The sequence below is a fragment of the Coregonus clupeaformis genome, chromosome 27 (assembly GCF_020615455.1).
Source record: "Coregonus clupeaformis isolate EN_2021a chromosome 27, ASM2061545v1, whole genome shotgun sequence".
Classification (NCBI taxonomy): Eukaryota; Metazoa; Chordata; class Actinopteri; order Salmoniformes; family Salmonidae; genus Coregonus; species Coregonus clupeaformis.
The window spans coordinates 27,652,198-27,670,168 of NC_059218.1; positions in this window are offsets into that span (position 1 = coordinate 27,652,198).

Consider the following 17,971-nt stretch of genomic DNA (forward strand, 5'->3'; position numbering starts at 1 on the left):
ATTTGCACTGAGACGATATCACCTCCTTGGGCATTGAAGCTGTGTACATTACCAGAGCATCACCCATAAGAGCTGTCCATGGTTCTGAAACGGTCTTCACCTATAGGAGCTGTCCATGGTGCTGAAACAATCTTCCCTTATAAGAGCTGTCCATGGTTCTGAAACGGTCTTCACCTATAGGGGCTGTCCATGGTGCTGAAACAATATTCCCTTATAAGAGCTGTCCATGGTGCTGAAACTGGCTTCCCCTATAGGAGCTGACATTGGTGCTGAAACTAGCTTCCCATATTAGAGCTGTCCATGGTGCTGAAACTGGCTTCCCCTGTAAGAGCTGTCCATGGTGCTGAAACTAGCTTCCCATATTAGAGCTGAACCACACTGTGATAGACAGAGGCCTCATCCAATATTGAACAACAGTTAAGCCTAGCAACTTACTGTGACGGTACAGTAACGAGAACAGTCAATCTTAAAACATTTTGCAAAAAGGAGAGGTATCTCATTTTTTGTTTTGATATGGATGCACTGTATGCAGGCTGTTGGAACAATGTGGGTGTTTATATGCTTTAGGTGTGAATACATTTTAGGTGTGGAAAACATCACTGTTAAGCTATTTCTTGGAACTGTGTATCAAACCGATGCTAGATTTTCAATATGTGACTTATTGAAGCTAAAAGCATGTTTCCCAAGATCATGCATTGTACTGTACACATTATTAAAATATTAAGATGTGAAATTGCACCTCTGAATCGAAATCCAAAGAAAACAACACCAGTTTTGAAGACCTTGTGAGTCAGCCACATCTTTGCCATGTGTTTGTAGTCTAATCTGAGACACTAATAAATTACTTAGTAATGCTAAATTAATCTACAGAAATGTACTGTAACATTTTAATAATATTTACTAGCTAATTGTTTTCCCTGGCTGCATATTTTACCAGGGTAAGAGTGTGTGATCGTAATCTGAAGGAGTATGATGAAGTCTGGGAAACTGTGGCTTCACATGCCAGCTCACTACATGTCTGAAAAGTGAAATCTCATTGTGACAATTCCCTCCTCTGTAGTTCCTCTACACACACAACAACAACAAAAAACAAGGTCTCTTTTCTAGGGAAATGCTAAGGATGCAACAGGCACAGAAAAATGACATATACTGTAGGGGACCTGTTAGAGTTGCATGTGCAGCTGGTGTTGAATGCTAGTGGAATGTCATTCACATTCCCATGATGATGAATATTCCAGCTACAGTACAGAATGTTCCCACAGACCAAGTTGGAGCACTGACTACAAGAGCTTTGTAATGTATGTGATGCCTGTAATGTAAAGTGTACTGTGTGTATACACTGTGTAACTGAAGTCCATGATTTATATAGTTTTTCTAAGACATGTACCTTGATTATATTCTAAATAACATTAGGTCTATCTTCACAGGTGATGAGGTCATAGGAGTGAAAAATACCTATAATATATCTCTGGACATTTGGAGAAGGAATACAACACACCACAATGCATCTGGGTATTATTTGTTTTCCAGCAGTGTTATGGTCTGAAATGTTCCTTCATTGCATTACTATGATTAGATGGTCATTACAGTATGGGGGGCCAGGTTGGGAATGGCCCATTCTGGGGGATAAATGGCTGGCTATGAAGTATGGTTACAGACCAAAGTGCCAACTGCAACGTTGCTTCAACTCCCATTGGTGCTTTTTCTCTCTCGCAGCCCGGCCATGGCCCATCTCGTGGACTCAGCATTCCTACCCCACGTCACACCAACTGACCACCCCCCCCCCACACACACCCCTCTCCCCTTGACAGTGAGGGTCTGTAATAGAGATGGGGGAGATAGGGACCAGGGGGTCATAAATGTGAGTGATGGCCGGACGACAGCTTAATCTCATAAACAACCAGCAGCAGGCTTGAATGTTATTGGTGAAGGGCTGTCCAGCCGTGTGCGGCCAAATCACTCGATCACACGGACCAATCTTCCCCCTGCCTTAATGTGATTAGTGTGGATCTCCTCTGCCTGCTCCAGCCTTTTGTTGTTGCTAAGTGTAATTAGATGAAATGAGTATCAGTGGCGCACTGGTCGGGAATCTGTGGCGTGGAGGTCTCTGTCATTGAGAGAGTGGCTGCAAATGGGATCAGTCAGGTCCCCTTGAGCTGTGTGAAGCTAGAACACACACACAGTGTATAAACGCATTCACAGACGCACACACACGCATGCGCGCACGCACGCACACCACACACACACACAATGCATTCACAGATGAAAGTGCTCCAAGCTCTATCTCACACTCACAGAATGGATGAATGAAGGTGCATTGCATGTGTAATTGCTCTAGTAAATCTTGATTAAGCCACGTATATGAGAGACTGCATGAGTGCAATCACACTGTCACAGTGATTTATTCCAGACATGTAACACAGTCTACTTTTAGGAATCTGTAATATATGCATCAGAGAAAAAAGAACCCATCACTTTTCACAAGAAAGAGCATCCACCTGGGACACTTAATGTTGGTGTAAAGTTTTTCACAGGAATGGCATAGCTGCTTGACCGCACCATATTTCCTCCTAACCAATACAACAGTGTGTCTCATTCCATGGACAACTATAAAATATGCACATTGTGATTCATAAGGTCACAGTCTGTTTTGATATCCATATTGAAACTGTGATTATTATTATTTATTTTTTTTGGGAGGGGGTACACATCAGAACAACAGAGAATAAACACTCAGAGCTTCTTGTTGTCAGCAGATCTGTCCTCTTGAATAATGCAATGCAATACTGTGATGATAAACCTAAAGGCAGATTTAACATGCATAAAAAAATGTCATAGGTGCACGCTTTAATGCAAAGTAAACAATAAACCAGAATGGACTTCTTCAAGTTGGCAGTGCACTGATTGGGTGATTTTTTCATGCAACCCGTCTGCTTCATAAATATTTTTGCCCAACAAAGTAAACTGCAGTTTCTCTCTTCCCTCAAAGTTGGGAAAACCACGTCAATCAATGTCTTTGATTGTCGAACACATTGCAAAAGCTGAGGAGTTATAATTAGGCACAGTGTACATTATAAACTTTAAACTTTTCAGAGGAAGTGTTTTAAATGTGTAAAAGCACATCAGCAATCAGTGACCTTGATTAAGGGAGAACACACTCAGAGGACTCTGAAATACATTTAGTCAGAGAGCGATCACCCCATATGTACAGATATAGGATCTTCATTTCAGCCACTTTGCTACAGCAGGAATTGTATCCTACAGCAAAAGGAAATGTGAATTATTATGTGGATTATAATAATTATAATTATAATTAATGGCCTTTTTAAACCTCAAATACACTACAAGATTGAAATGTCCTGCATTGCACACTTACAGTACAGTGGCTTGCAAAATTATTCACCCCCCTTGGCATTTTTGATATTTTGTTGCCTTACAACCTGGATTTAAAATGGATTTTTTTGGGGGGGTTGTATCATTTGATTTACACAACATGCCTACCACTTTGAAGATGCAACATATTTTTTTGGGGTGAAACAAAGAAGAAATAACACAATAAAACTGAAAACTTGAGCATAAATAACTATTCACCCCCCCCAAAGTCAATACTTGGTAGAGCCACCTTTTGCAGCAACTACAGCTGCAAGTCTCTTGGGGTATGTATCTATAAGCTTGGCACATCTAGCCACTGGGATTTTTGCCCATTCTTCGAGGCAAAACTGCTCCAGCTCCTTCAAGTTGGATGGGTTCCGCTGGTGTACAGCAATCTTTAAGTCACACTACAGATTCTCAATTGGATTGAGGGCTGGGCTTTCACTAGGCCATTCCAAGACATTTAAATGTTTCCCCTTAAACCACTTGAGTGTTGCTTTAGCAGTATGCTTAGGGTCATTGTCATGCTGGAAGGTGAACCTCCGTCCCAGTCTCAAATCTCTGGTAGACTGAAACAGGTTTCCCTCAAGAATTTCCCTGTATTTAGCGCTATCCATCATTCCTTCAATTCTGACCAGTTTCCCAGTCCCTGCCGATGAAAAACATCCCCACAGCATGATGCTGCAACCACCATGCTTCACTGTGGGGATGGTGTTCTCGGGGTGATGAGAGGTGTTGGGTTTGTGCCAGACATAGCGTTTTCCTTGATGGCCAAAAAGCTCAATTTTAGTCTCATCTGACCAGAGTACCTTCTTCCATATGTTTGGGGAGTCTCCCATATGCCTTTTGGTGAACACCAAACATGTTTGATTATTTTTGTCTTTAAGTAACGGCTTTTTTCTGGCCACTCTTCCATAAAGCCCAGCTCTGTGGAGTGTATGGCTTAAAGTGGTCCCATGGACAGATACTCCAATCTCAGCTGTGGAGCTTTGCAGCTCCTTCAGGGTTATCTTCGGTCTCTTTGTTGCCTCTCTGATTAATGCCCTCCTTGCCTGGTCCATGAGTTTTGGTGGGTGGCCCTCTCTTGGCAGGTTTGTTGTGGTGCCATATTCTTTCAATTTTTTAATAATGAATTTAATGGTGCTCCGTGGGATGTTCAAAGTTTATTTTTTTATAACCTAACCCTGATCTGTACTTCTCCACAACTTTGTCCCTGACCTGTTTGGAGAGCTCCTTGGTCTTCATGGTGCCACTTGCTTGGTGGTGCCCCTTGCTTAATGGTGTTGCAGACTCTGGGGCCTTTCAGAACAGGTGTATATATACTGAGATCATGTGACAGATCATGTGACACTTAGATTGCACACAGGTGGACTTTATTTAACTAATTATATGACTTCTGAAGGTAATTGGTTGCACCAGATTTTATTTAGGGGCTTCATAGCAAAGGGGGTGAAGACATATGCACGCACCACTTTTCAGTTATTTATTGTTTAGAATTTCTTGAAACAAGTAATTTTTTTCATTTCACTTCACCAATTTGGACTATTTTGTGACTGTCCATTACATGAAATCCAAACAAAAATCCATTTAAGTTACAGGTAGGAAAACCGCCAAGGGGAATGAATACTTTTGTAAGGCACTGTACATATGTAGGATCTTAATTTGATCACCCTGTTGTAGGACATTTAGTGTTTATGAGGTTTAAAAAGGCTTCTGAATTTTGAAATTTCAGACTTGATTATCATTTACGAAAAATGTATAAACCCCAACGAAATTGCCATTAATTACAATCCACATAATAATTCACATTTACTGTTTCTGCAGGACTATTTTCCTGCTGTAGAAAACTAGCTAAAATTAAGATCCTACATATGCATAAAATAGTTATACATGAATCCTGTAGGAAAGTAACTTACAGACATCAATACCAACATAACCCAAAATATGCCAGGACTCCCAACATTGGTACTTCCACAATTCACATTCTCCATCAAGCCATGCCCACATTGGGAACAGCCAGCAGTGGCAGTCTTGGCAGATTTAAAAGTAGGAAGCCGTCCCGCTGTGTATGATGATATAATATTGCTGAGTCTATCTTTAAAACCAAACCCAACTCCCAAAAGTATTGCCAACATTGTCTTCTATGATTCACATTTCGGCATAGAACATCTAACTACTCATGGTAATGAAGTCACTGAAACTCTTAAGAAGGAGTTGCAGTCAGTTTTGGAATGGGTGGCCAGTTAAAAACTGGTCCTGAACATCTCTAAAACTAAGAGAACTGTATTTGGTACAAATCATTCCCTAAGCTCTAGACCTCAGCTGATTCTGGTAATGAAGGGTGTGGCTGTTGAGAAGACTAAATTATTTTGTGTTACCTTAGATTGTAAACTGTCATGGTCAAAACATATAGATTAATTGGTTGTAAAAATGGGTAGAGGTCTGTCAATAATAAAGTGATGCTCTGCTTTTTTGAGACCACATTACAAAAAGCAAGTCCTGCAGACTCTAGTTTTGTTTTAAAATAATCAAGTGCTGCAAAGAAAGACCTAGTTAATCTGCAGCTGGCCCAGAACAAAGCAGCATGTCTTGCTCTTCGTTGTAATCAGAGGGTGAATATATATATACTATGCATGTCAGTCTCTCTTGGCTAAGAGTTGAGGAGAGACTGACTGCATCAAACAAATTCAAGAAAGCATACAGTATTACATACTCCTCAAACAAGCAAACATGGTTTTAAAAAATGTATAAAGCAACACATCACGGCACAATGCCTCACCCCTATTTGACCTAGATTGTGTGTGTATGTGTTGATATGTAGGCTATGTGTGCCGTTTTTAAATTGATGTAGTTGGGTCCTTGAGCTGTTCTTGTCTATTAATGTTCTGTATTATGTAATGTTTCATGTTTTGTGTGGACCCCAGGAAAAGTAGCTGCTGCTTTCGCAACAGCTAATGGGGATCCTAATAAAATACCAAATACCAGTATGATTTCCCTGTAAGATAGTACATTTTACATTTTAGTCATTTAGCAGACTCTCTTATCCAGAGCGACTTACAGTTAGTGAGTGCATACATTTTTTCATACTTTTTTCAATAATTATAACTCCTCAGACACTGATAGGTTACAGTAAGCTAGTGAAAAGAGCTTAAACCTTAATTCATCCACAAGCAGCCGGTCGTGATTAGCATATTTATGATCTCCGCATTATTATTGTTTGGGCAGACCCCCATGTGGATAACCTGATTTAAATCTATTTTCATGCTGGGGAAAGCAGAGGAGCACTAAGCTGCTAAGAACATTGGCTGCACTTCGGAATTTGATGAGGACACTTGGTTAAGCAACCAACCTGTCAAAACACATATGCTTCCTTTTCATCTCCTTATTTCCCCGCCCAAAGACAGAAATTGGAATAGGTAAAATTCTTCAATATCCGCGCAAATAGACTTTTTCCTTCAAAATCCAATTTAGGATTTCCACTTTTAAGTAAACACCTGTTTCCAGTGAAGTCCCCAGGGTTATTGCACACATTTTACAACACTAACAAGCACAAAATTACACTGGAGACTAGGAACTGCTTTGCTTTCTATGATTTACCCGCTTTGCAAGATTGAATGAACGGAAGTGCTTAACCATTTTGCTCAACCATTTTGCATGCTGCAAGGCAACACCCAAGGACACTGTGGCTATCTGGCATACTGTAGCTGTGTTCGGTGGTGGCACTGTATACAAATCTGATCCCAGACCAGTCCTCTACCAAGGGTACTAAGGCAATCCTTGTGTCCCTGACCCAAGGACTTCCCTTTAGGGCGGCAGATAGACTAGCATTTAGAGAAGCGAGCCAGTTACTGGAGGGTTGCCAGTTCAAATCCCGAGTCTTACAGAAAGAATCTGGGGGGGAAGTGAGCTGGCAAACTCAAGGTTGCTGGTATCAAATCCTAGATGCCATTGCCTGCTGTTGTGCCATTGAGCAAGGCAATCTAAGTGTCACATGATCTGTCACATGATCTCACCTGTTCTGAAAGGCCCCAGAGTCTGCAACACCACTAAGCAAGGGGGGCACCACCAAGCAAGCGTCACCATGAAGACCAAGGAGCTCTCCAAACAGGTCAGGGACAAAGTTGTGGAGAAGTACAGATCAGGGTTGGGTTATAAAAAAATATCTGAAACTTTGAACATCCCACGGAGCACCATTAAATTCATTATTAAAAAATGGAAAGAATATGGCACCACAACAAACCTGCCAAGAGAGGGCCGCCCACCAAAACTCATGGACCAGGCAAGGAGGGCATTAATCAGAGAGGCAACAAAGAGACCGAAGATAACCCTGAAGGAGCTGCAAAGCAGTACACTCCACAGAGCTGGGCTTTACGGAAGAGTGGCCAGAAAAAAGCCATTACTTAAAGAAAACAATAGGCAAACACGTTTGGTGTTCGCCAAAAGCCATGTGGGAGACTCCCCAAACATATGGAAGAATGTACTCTGTTCAGATGAGACTAAAATTGAGCTTTTTGGCCATCAAGGAAAAGGCTATGTCTGGCGCAAACCCAACACCTCTCATCACCCCGAGAACACCATCCCCACAGTGAAGAATGGTGGTGGCAGCATCATGCTGTGGGGATGTTTTTCTTCGGCAGGGACTGGGAAAAAATGATGGATGGCGCTAAATATAGGGACATTCTTGAGGGAAACCTGTTTCAGTCTTCCAGAGATTTGAGACTGGGACGGAGGTTCACCTTCCAGCAGGACAATGACCCTAAGCATACTGCTAAAGCAACACTTGAGTGGTTTAAGGGGAAACATTTAAATGTCTTGGAATGGCCTAGTCAAAGCCCAGACCTCAATCCAATTGAGAATCTGTGGTATGACTTAAAGATCTCTGTACACCAGTTGAATCCATCCAACTTGAAGGAGCTGGAGCAGTTTTGCCTTGAAGAATGGGCAAAAATCCCAGTGGCTAGATGTGCCAAGCTTATAGAGACATACCCCAAGAGACTTGCAGCTGTAATTGCTGCAAAAGGTGGCTCCACAAAATATTGACTTTGGGGGGGTGAATAGTTATGCACACTCAAGTTTTCTGTTTTTTTGTGTTATTTCTTGTTTGTTTCACCCCAAAAATATTTTGCATCTTCAAAGTGGTAGGCATGTTGTGTAAATCAAATGATACAACCCCCTTAAAATCAATTTTAATTCAAGGTTATAAGGCAACTGTCACTGATTCTGCCGAGGCTGCCCCTCCTCCTTGCTCGGGCAGGCTGCGGCGTTCGTCGTCTCCGGAATACTAGCTACTGCCGATCTATGTTCTATGTTTCTATGTTGCACCTATTGTCTATGTCACACACCTGTTGCCCATGATTGTAATCACGCCTACCCTATTTAACCCAGTGGCTCCCAATGTGTTTTGTGCGTGGTTGTTTTTTGTTTCGTGTGTCGTTGGTGAGCGGGTTAGTTCCTTCCTGTGTGGAGGTATTGCTGTGTTGTTTTCTTTACTCATTTTCAGTAAAGTAAGTTTCTTCGAGTTCTGTGTGCTGCACCTGACTTCGATCCACCGCATTACACTGACACTCGTTACAGCAACAAAATAGGAAAAATGCCAAGGTGGGTGAATACTTTCACAAGCCACTGTAAATAACCTATGTATTTATGGGCAGTCAATTATTATAACTTATTTCAAAGATTTTCTCAGAACAGTATAATATAATGGACAGTTGGTTCATCAATTAACTTTGTGAAGGAGAATTAGTTCCCTCTGCAGTCCATTTGAATATTAAGAACAGATGCTGAGATGGTTCTGCTCTGGTATTGAGAGACTATTTGTGAGGTGTTGCATAAGCCATTATGTAATCAAATGGTTTTTTTGTATAGTTATTTTTTTCTAATTCAATGACTAAGGCATACAAACAGAGCAGAGCTATCTGCATTATTCTACCCACAATGATTCTCCGCCTGCTGTATTAATTTGTGTAACTGCTCAATTAAAACCGCTGAACCCTCTGTCCTCTGTGTTATATTTGGATCCCGCCCAAACAGACGCCTCTGTTTGGAGAGTCTAATAAAGAAAAAGGCAGAACAAGCAAATAGTCTTAAACTCATCGGGCAAATGCAGCTCTAGTGGAACTCTGAATTAGTTAGGTAGGAACAGACGTCTTAGTTAGCTAGGAACAGACATCTTAGTTAGCTAGGATCAGACGTGTTAGTTAGCTAGGAACAGACGTGTTAGTTAGCTAGGAACAGACGTGTTAGTTAGCTAGGAACAGACGTGTTAGTTAACTAGGAACACACGTGTTAGTTAACTAGGAACAGACGTCTTAGTTAACTAGGAACTTACGTGTTACTTAGCTAGGAACAGACGTGTTAGTTAGCTAGGAACAGACGTGTTAGTTAGCTAGGAACAGACGTGTTAGTTAGCTATGAACAGACGTGTTAGTTAGATAGGAACAGCTGTGTGTCTACAAGAGTGCTGACTTTGTCGAAATGCGAGCAGACACAGAGACAGAAATGGAGGGTCGTAAAAATGTATGTTGTGGGCGGAGGGAGCTTTGGTATTCCAAGCAGGAAGCCTTCCAACCGAGTCTCAGAGCTCAGCAGCCAGCCAATGCACAGTAATGCATTTCCAGGAGAAGCATCTGTTATAGTGATACATCTCACTGTGACCCCGACCGGTGAACAACAGCCGTGCTACACCATGATCCCCCCCCCCCCCCCCCCGACCCCTGCACCCAACCTCCCCACCCTACGTCCACCACTCCTCCCTCGCTCATTCCCCACCCAATCACAGTCAAGCCAACGACCGGCGGAGACTTCATAAAGGCCAATATTGGATGCATCACTCTTAGTGCCGGAGACAAGGGGATCTGCTGGGTCAGACGTCTGTTTTAAGTAACATATTGACTCTGTGAGGCAGATCTACAGTACAGAATCCACAGCCAATAATAAGATGAGTCATCTTGGTGGGGCTGTGCTGCTAAAGTGAGCAGCAGGCCCCATGTTTGGATCCTGGGTCTCTGCATCAAATAATTTGTATTTGTATTTATTATGGATCCCCATTAGCTGCTGCCTAGCAGCTACTCTTCCTGGGGTCCAGCAAAATTAAAGCAGTTATATACAATTAAAAACATTACATTACATTTCACAACAGATTTCACAACACATTAAGTGTGTGCCCTCAGGCCACTACTACTACATACACTATATATACAAAAGTATGTGGACACCCCTTCAAATTTGTGGATTCGGCTATTTCAGCCACACCTGTTGCTGACAGGTGTATAAAATCGAGCACACAGCCATGTAATCTCCATAGACAAACATTGACAGTAGAATGGCCTTACTGAAGAGCTCAGTGACTTTCAACGTGGCACCATCATAGGATGTCACCATTCCAACAAGTCAGTTCACCCTGCTAGAGCTGCCCAGGTCAACAGTAAGTGCTGTTGTTGTGAAGTGGAAACATCTAGGAGCAACAATGGCTCAGCCGTGAAGTGATAGGCCACACAAGCTCACAGAACGGGACCGCCAAGTGCTGAAGTGCGTAGCGCATAAAAATCGTCTGTCCTCGGTTGCAACACTCACTACAGAGTTCCAAACTGCCTCTGGAAGCAACGTCAGCACAAGAACTGTTCGTTGGGAGCTTCATGAAATTGGTTTCCATGGTCGAGCAGCCGCACATAAGCCTAAGATCACGATGAGCAATGCCATGCGTCGGCTGGAGTGGTGTAAATCTGGAGCAGTGGAAACGCGTTCTCTGGAGTGATGAATCACGCTTCACCATCTGGCAGTACTACCTGCTCCAATGCATAGTGCCAACTGTAAAGTTTGGTGGAAGAGGAATAATGGTCTGTGGCTGTTTTTCATGGTTCGGACTCCTTAGTTCCAGTAAAGGGAAATCTTAACGCTACAGTATACAATGACATTCTAGATGATTCTGTGCTTCCTACTTTGTGGCAACAGTTTGGGGAAGGCCCTTTCCTGTTTCAGCTTGACAATTCCCCCGTGCAGAAAGCGAGTTCCATACAAAAATGGTTTGTCGAGATCGGTGTGGAAGAACTTGACTGGCCTTCCCAGAGCCCTGATCTCAACCCAATCGAACACCATTGGGATGAATTGGAATGCCAACTGCGAGCCAGGCCTTATCGCCCAACATCAGTGCCCGACCTCACCACTGCTCTTGTGGCTGAATGGAAGCAAGTCCCCGCAGCAATGTTCCAACATCTATTGGAAAGCCTTTCCAAAAGAGTGGAGGCTGTTATAGCAGTGAAGGGGTGACCAACTCCATATTAATGCCTAAAGTTTTTGTAATGAGTTGTCCACATACTTTTGGTCATGTAGTGTATCTACAACACAAAATCCATGTTATCATGTGTGTGTATGCATGTGTCTGTGCCTGTGCGTGTTCCATAAGGTGTATTTTTATCTGTTTTTAAAATCTGATTTTACTGCTTGCATGAGTTACTTGATGTGGAATAGTGTTCCATGTAGTCATGGCTCTATGTAGTGCTGTGTGACATAGTCTGTTGATTGAAGACCCAAAGGTAGTGCAAGTCAGTATGGATCCATCATTACTTACTGTACTGCCTGAAGAAGAACAACTTGAGTTAAAATTGGTTGAAGTCTCAGTGTGCAGTGACATAGTCCCTGCTGTTATCCTGGTCTTGGGCTCTTTCATAAGGTAGCTAAGAAAGTACTCAAAGATGTACACTACACAAACTAAATCTGGATTATATTTGCATAATTGCTAAGACAACCTTGTAGCATCCTGAACAGCCTCCCTCTCTTTGCCTTGCAGTCTTACCCATCAACAAGGGTATTATCAACCAGGTAAGGGGTTCGCCAAATCTTACCTAGCTTTGATGATAGCGCAAGTCAACGGCAATGGCAATTTGCAGATAAAAATTACAGAACGATTCGCCAACGTTAAACATCCCTACCTCTTTCAATTGCCCCAGAGGACAGGCAGAGAAATATGATTATGTGTCATATTTTGCACTTTTTAATTAAAACAAAAACGACAGTTTAATTATTATCAATTGACTAAAAGGAAATTAGTTTCATTGATTTGTTTTCCAGTGCGAACATGGGGGGGTACTGTCACGCCCTGGCTCTGGGGACTCTTAAATGTTGAGCCAGGGTGTGTAGTTTCTATGTTTAGTTTTCTATGTTTGAGTTTCTAGATCATGTAGATCTATGTTGGCCAGGGTGGTTTCCAATCAGATGCAGCTGTAGTTTGTTGTCTCTGATTGGGGACCATACTTAGGCAGCCGTTTGGCACCAGTCTGTGTGGGATCTTGTTCCGTATAGGTATGTTATTAGTCTACCTTGGACGTCACGTATCGTTTGTTTGTTGTTTTGTTCGTGTTCAGTACTTTAATAAATATGTACGCTTATCACGCTGCGCCTTGGTCCGTCTCATCCGTAAACAATCGTGACAGAAGATCCCACCAAAATAGGGAGGAGCAGCGTGATAAGGGAGAAGGAGAGTGTAGAGGCACGGCGAGAGGAGCTGGTTAGTAGCATGTTAAAATCGAATTTGCCGTTTCACATCTAAGAAAACTCCATATATGAAAATCTAACTTTTACTTTTATGTGATGCTGAAATAGTGTTATTCTTCTCACATATGAAAAGGTGGTGTTAACATGTTGCAGTAGCAATGTTTCCACACATGGAATTGCAAATTGTGTAATGCCATTCTGTAAAAAGGTAACTTAGCCTACCTGAGTATAATAGTTCAAGTGTGTTAAAAATAATTATTGATTATTTCTGTACCATCCATTCAGAGTGGTACTGCTGCTGGTGCACACGTCTCTTCTTCATACTTTTAAACTCTGACAAAACAGAGATGCTAGTTCTAGGTCCCAAGAAACAAAGAGATCTGCTGTTGGATCTGACAATTAATCTTGATGGTTGTACAGTCGTCTCAAATAAAACTGTGAAGGACCTCGGCGTTACTCTGGACCCTGATCTCTCTTTTGACGAACATATCAAGAATATTTCAAGGACAGCTTTTTTCCATCTTCGCAATATTGCAAAAATCTGAAACCTTTTGTCCAAAAATGATGCAGAAAAGCAAATCCATGCTATTGTCACTTCTAGATTAGACTACTGCAATGCTCTACTCTCCGGCTACCTGGATAAAGCACTAAATAAACTTCAGTTAGTGCTAAACACGGCTGCTAGAATCCTGACTAGAACCAAAAAATTTGATCATATAACTTCAGTGCTAGCCTCTCTACATTGGCTTCCTGTTAAGGTTAGGGCTGATTTCAAGGTTTTACTGCTAACCTAAAAAGCATTACATGGGCTTGCTCCTACCTATCTCTCCGATTTGGTCCTGCCGTAAATACCTACACATACGCTACGGACACAAGACGCAGGCCTCATTATTGTCCCTAGAATTTCTAAGCAAACACCTGGAGGCAGGGCTTTCTCCTATAGAGCTAATTTTTTATGGAATGGTCTGCCTATCTATGTGAGAGACGCAGACTTGGTCTCAACCTATAAGTCTTTACTGAAGACTCATCTCTTCAGTAGGTCCTATGATTGAGTGTAATCTGGCCCAGGGGTGTGAAGGTGAACGGCAAGGCACTGGAGCGACAAACCGCCCTTACTGTCTCTGCCTGGCCAGTTCCCCTCTCTCCAGGGGTATCGTCGGACGGGGCCACAGTGTCCCCCGACCCACCCCTGTCTCAGTCTCCAGTATCTATGCTGCAATAGTCTATGTGCCGGGGGGCTAGGGTCAGTCTGTTATATCTGGTGTAATTCTCCTGTCTTATCTAGTGTCCAGTGGGAATTTATGCTTCCTCTAATTCTCCCTCTCTCCCTCCCCTCCCGGAGGACCTGAGCCCTAGGACCATGCCTCAGGACTACCTGGCCTGATAACTCCAGGCTGTCCCCAGTCCACCTGGTCGTGCTACTGCTCCAGTTTCAACTGTTCTGCCTGCGGCTAGGGAACCCTGACCTGTTCACCGGACGTGCTACCTTGTCCCGGACCTGCTGTTTTCGACTCTCTCTCTCTACGCACCTGCTGTCTCAACCTCTGAATGCTCGGCTATGAAAAGCCAACTGACATTTACTCCAGAGGTACTGACCTGTTGCACCCTCTACAACCACTGTGATAATTATTTGACCCTGCTGGTCATACATGAACGTTTGAACATCTTGAAGAACAATCTGGCCTTAAATGGCCATGTACTCTTATACTCTCCACCCGGCAGAGCCAGAAGAGCCTGGTTCCTTTCTAGGTTTCTTCCTGCCTTTCTAGGGAGTTTTTCCTAGCCACCGTCCTTCTACATCTACGTTGCTTGCTGTTGGGGTTTTAGGCTGGGTTTCTGTATAGCACTTTGTGACATCTGCTGATGTAAAAAGGGCTTTATAAATACATTTGATTGATTGATACATTGGTCAGTGACCATTGGAAGAAGCCCAGTGAAAATAATAGAGAAACTAGCACTCTGTGTCTGCCTTTTTATCCTTTTTAACATGTTAAAATTAGTGTTGTCAGAGTTAACTTTGAACTTTTTTTTTTGTGCAAAATTTTTTAATCGCATTAATATCACTTGAAAGACCTAGTGAACGTTAAAATGCGAAAATGCACATGTGAAAGTGTAATGGACATGAGTCGGTCATGGTTGCTCATGGTCAAGTGATGAGGTAGCCCCCCAGCGACTTCTAAGTTACTCTTGGTCGAATGGTAAAGACATTGGCTTCTCCCGTGCGAGACCTAGATTCTAATCCTGCCAGCTACAAAACACAAATCACGTGTCAGAAACAACATGTACATTCTTCACATGTAAAATGTTTTGTAAAACGTCACTTCTTTGTCCAAAAACCACATGCCTGACTCCTGAAAATGTCACATGTAAAAAATAAATCTATATATTTTTGATTTTTTGATTTTTTTACATGTGACATTTTCAGGAGTCAGACACGTGGTTTTTTGACAAATATGTGTCGTATCACAAGCATTTATCACATGTAAACATATACAGTGGGGGAAAAAAGTATTTAGTCAGCCACCAATTGTGCAAGTTCTCCCACTTAAAAAGATGAGAGAGGCCTGTAATTTTCATCATAGGTACACGTCAACTATGACAGACAAAATGAGAAAAAAAAATCCAGAAAATCACATTGTAGGATTTTTTATGAATTTTTTTGCAAATTATGGTGGAAAATAAGTATTTGGTCACCTACAAACAAGCAAGATTTCTGGCTCTCACAGACCTGTAACTTCTTCTTTAAGAGGCTCCTCTGTCCTCCACTCGTTACCTGTATTAATGGCACCTGTTTGAACTTGTTATCAGTATAAAAGACACCTGTCCACAACCTCAAACAGTCACACTCCAAACTTCACTATGGCCAAGACCAAAGAGCTGTCAAAGGACACCAGAAACACAATTGTAGACCTGCACCAGGCTGGGAAGACTGAATCTGCAATAGGTAAGCAGCTTGGTTTGAAGAAATCAACTGTGGGAGCAATTATTAGGAAATGGAAGACATACAAGACCACTGATAATCTCCCTCGATCTGGGGCTCCATGCAAGATCTCACCCGTGGGGTCAAAATGATCACAAGAACGGTGAGCAAAAATCCCAGAACCACACGGGGGGACCTAGTGAATGACCTGCAGAGAGCTGGGACCAAAGTAACAAAGCCTACCATCAGTAACACACTACGCCGCCAGGGACTCAAATCCTGCAGTGCCAGACGTGTCCCCCTGCTTAAGCCAGTACATGTCCAGGCCCGTCTGAAGTTTGCTAGAGTGCATTTGGATGATCCAGAAGAGGATTGGGAGAATGTCATATGGTCAGATGAAACCAAAATATAACTTTTTGGTAAAAACTCAACACATTGTGTTTGGAGGACAAAGAATGCTGAGTTGCATCCAAAGAACACCATACCTACTGTGAAGCATGGGGGTGGAAACATCATGCTTTGGGGCTGTTTTTCTGCAAAGGGACCAGGACGACTGATCCGTGTAAAGGAAAGAATGAATGGGGCCATGTACCGTGAGATTTTGAGTGAAAACCTCCTTCCATCAGCAAGGGCATTGAAGATGAAACGTGGCTGGGTCTTTCAGCATGACAATGATCCCAAACACACCGCCCGGGCAACGAAGGAGTGGCTTCGTAAGAAGCATTTCAAGGTCCTGGAGTGGCCTAGCCAGTCTCCAGATCTCAACCCCATAGAAAATCTTTGGAGGGAGTTGAAAGTCCGTGTTGCCCAGCGACAGACCCAAAACATCACTGCTCTAGAGGAGATCTGCATGGAGGAATGGGCCAAAATACCAGCAACAGTGTGTGAAAACCTTGTGAAGACTTACAGAAAACGTTTGACCTGTGTCATTGACAACAAAGGGTATATAACAAAGTATTGAGAAACTTGTGTTATTGACCAAATACTTATTTTCCACCATAATTTGCAAATACATTCATTAAAAATCCTACAATGTGATTGTCTGGAATTTTTTTTCTCATTTTGTCTGTCATAGTTGACGTGTACCTATGATGAAAATTACAGGACTCTCTCATCTTTTTAAGTGGGAGAACTTGCACAATTGGTGGCTGACTAAATACTCTTTTTCCCCACTGTATACAGTTGAAGTCGGAAGTTTACATACACTTAGGTTGGAGTCATTAAAGCTTGTTTTTCAACCATTCCACAAATGTCATGTTAACAAACTATAGTTTTGGCAAGTCGGTTAGGACTTGTATATACAGTGGGGAGAACAAGTATTTGATACACTGTTGTTAAAACTGTCCAGCAACACACAACTTGCCAGCTGCATGGTAAAATGTGTCTTCTCACTCACTCCAAAATAGCCTCCAGCGATGTTTCGGGGGAAACCGAAAACAAGAGCTGAACTTAATGACCTGCTACTGGCATTAAACAAAGCCTGTGTGTCCATGTATGCTGATGATTCAACCATATACAGTGGGGAGAACAAGTATTTGATACACTGCCGATTTTGCAGGTTTTCCTACTTACAAAGCATGTAGAGGTCTGTAATTTTTATCATAGGTACACTTCAACTGTGAGAGACGTAATCTAAAACAAAAATCCAGAAAATCACATTGTATGATTTTTAAGTAATTAATTTGCATTTTATTGCATGACATAAGTATTTGATACATCAGAAAAGCAGAACTTAATATTTGGTACAGAAACCTTTGTTTGCAATTACAGAGATCATACGTTTCCAGTAGGTCTAGACCAGGTTTGCACACACTGCAGCAGGGATTTTGGCCCACTCCTCCATACAGACCTTCTCCAGATCCTTCAGGTTTCGGGGCTGTCGCTGGGCAATACGGACTTTCAGCTCCCTCCAAAGATTTGCTATTTGGTTCAGGTCTAGAGACTGGCTAGGCCACTCCAGGACCTTGAGATGCGTCTTACGGAGCCACTCCTTAGTTTCCCTGGCTGTGTGTTTCGGCTCGTTGTCATGCTGGAAGACCCAGCCACGACCCATCTTCAATGCTCTTACTGAGGGAAGGAGGTTGTTGGCCAAGATCTCGCGATACATGGCCCCATCCATCCTCCTCTCAATACGGTGCAGTCGTCCTGTCCCCTTTGCAGAAAAGCATCCCCAAAGAATGATGTTTCCAC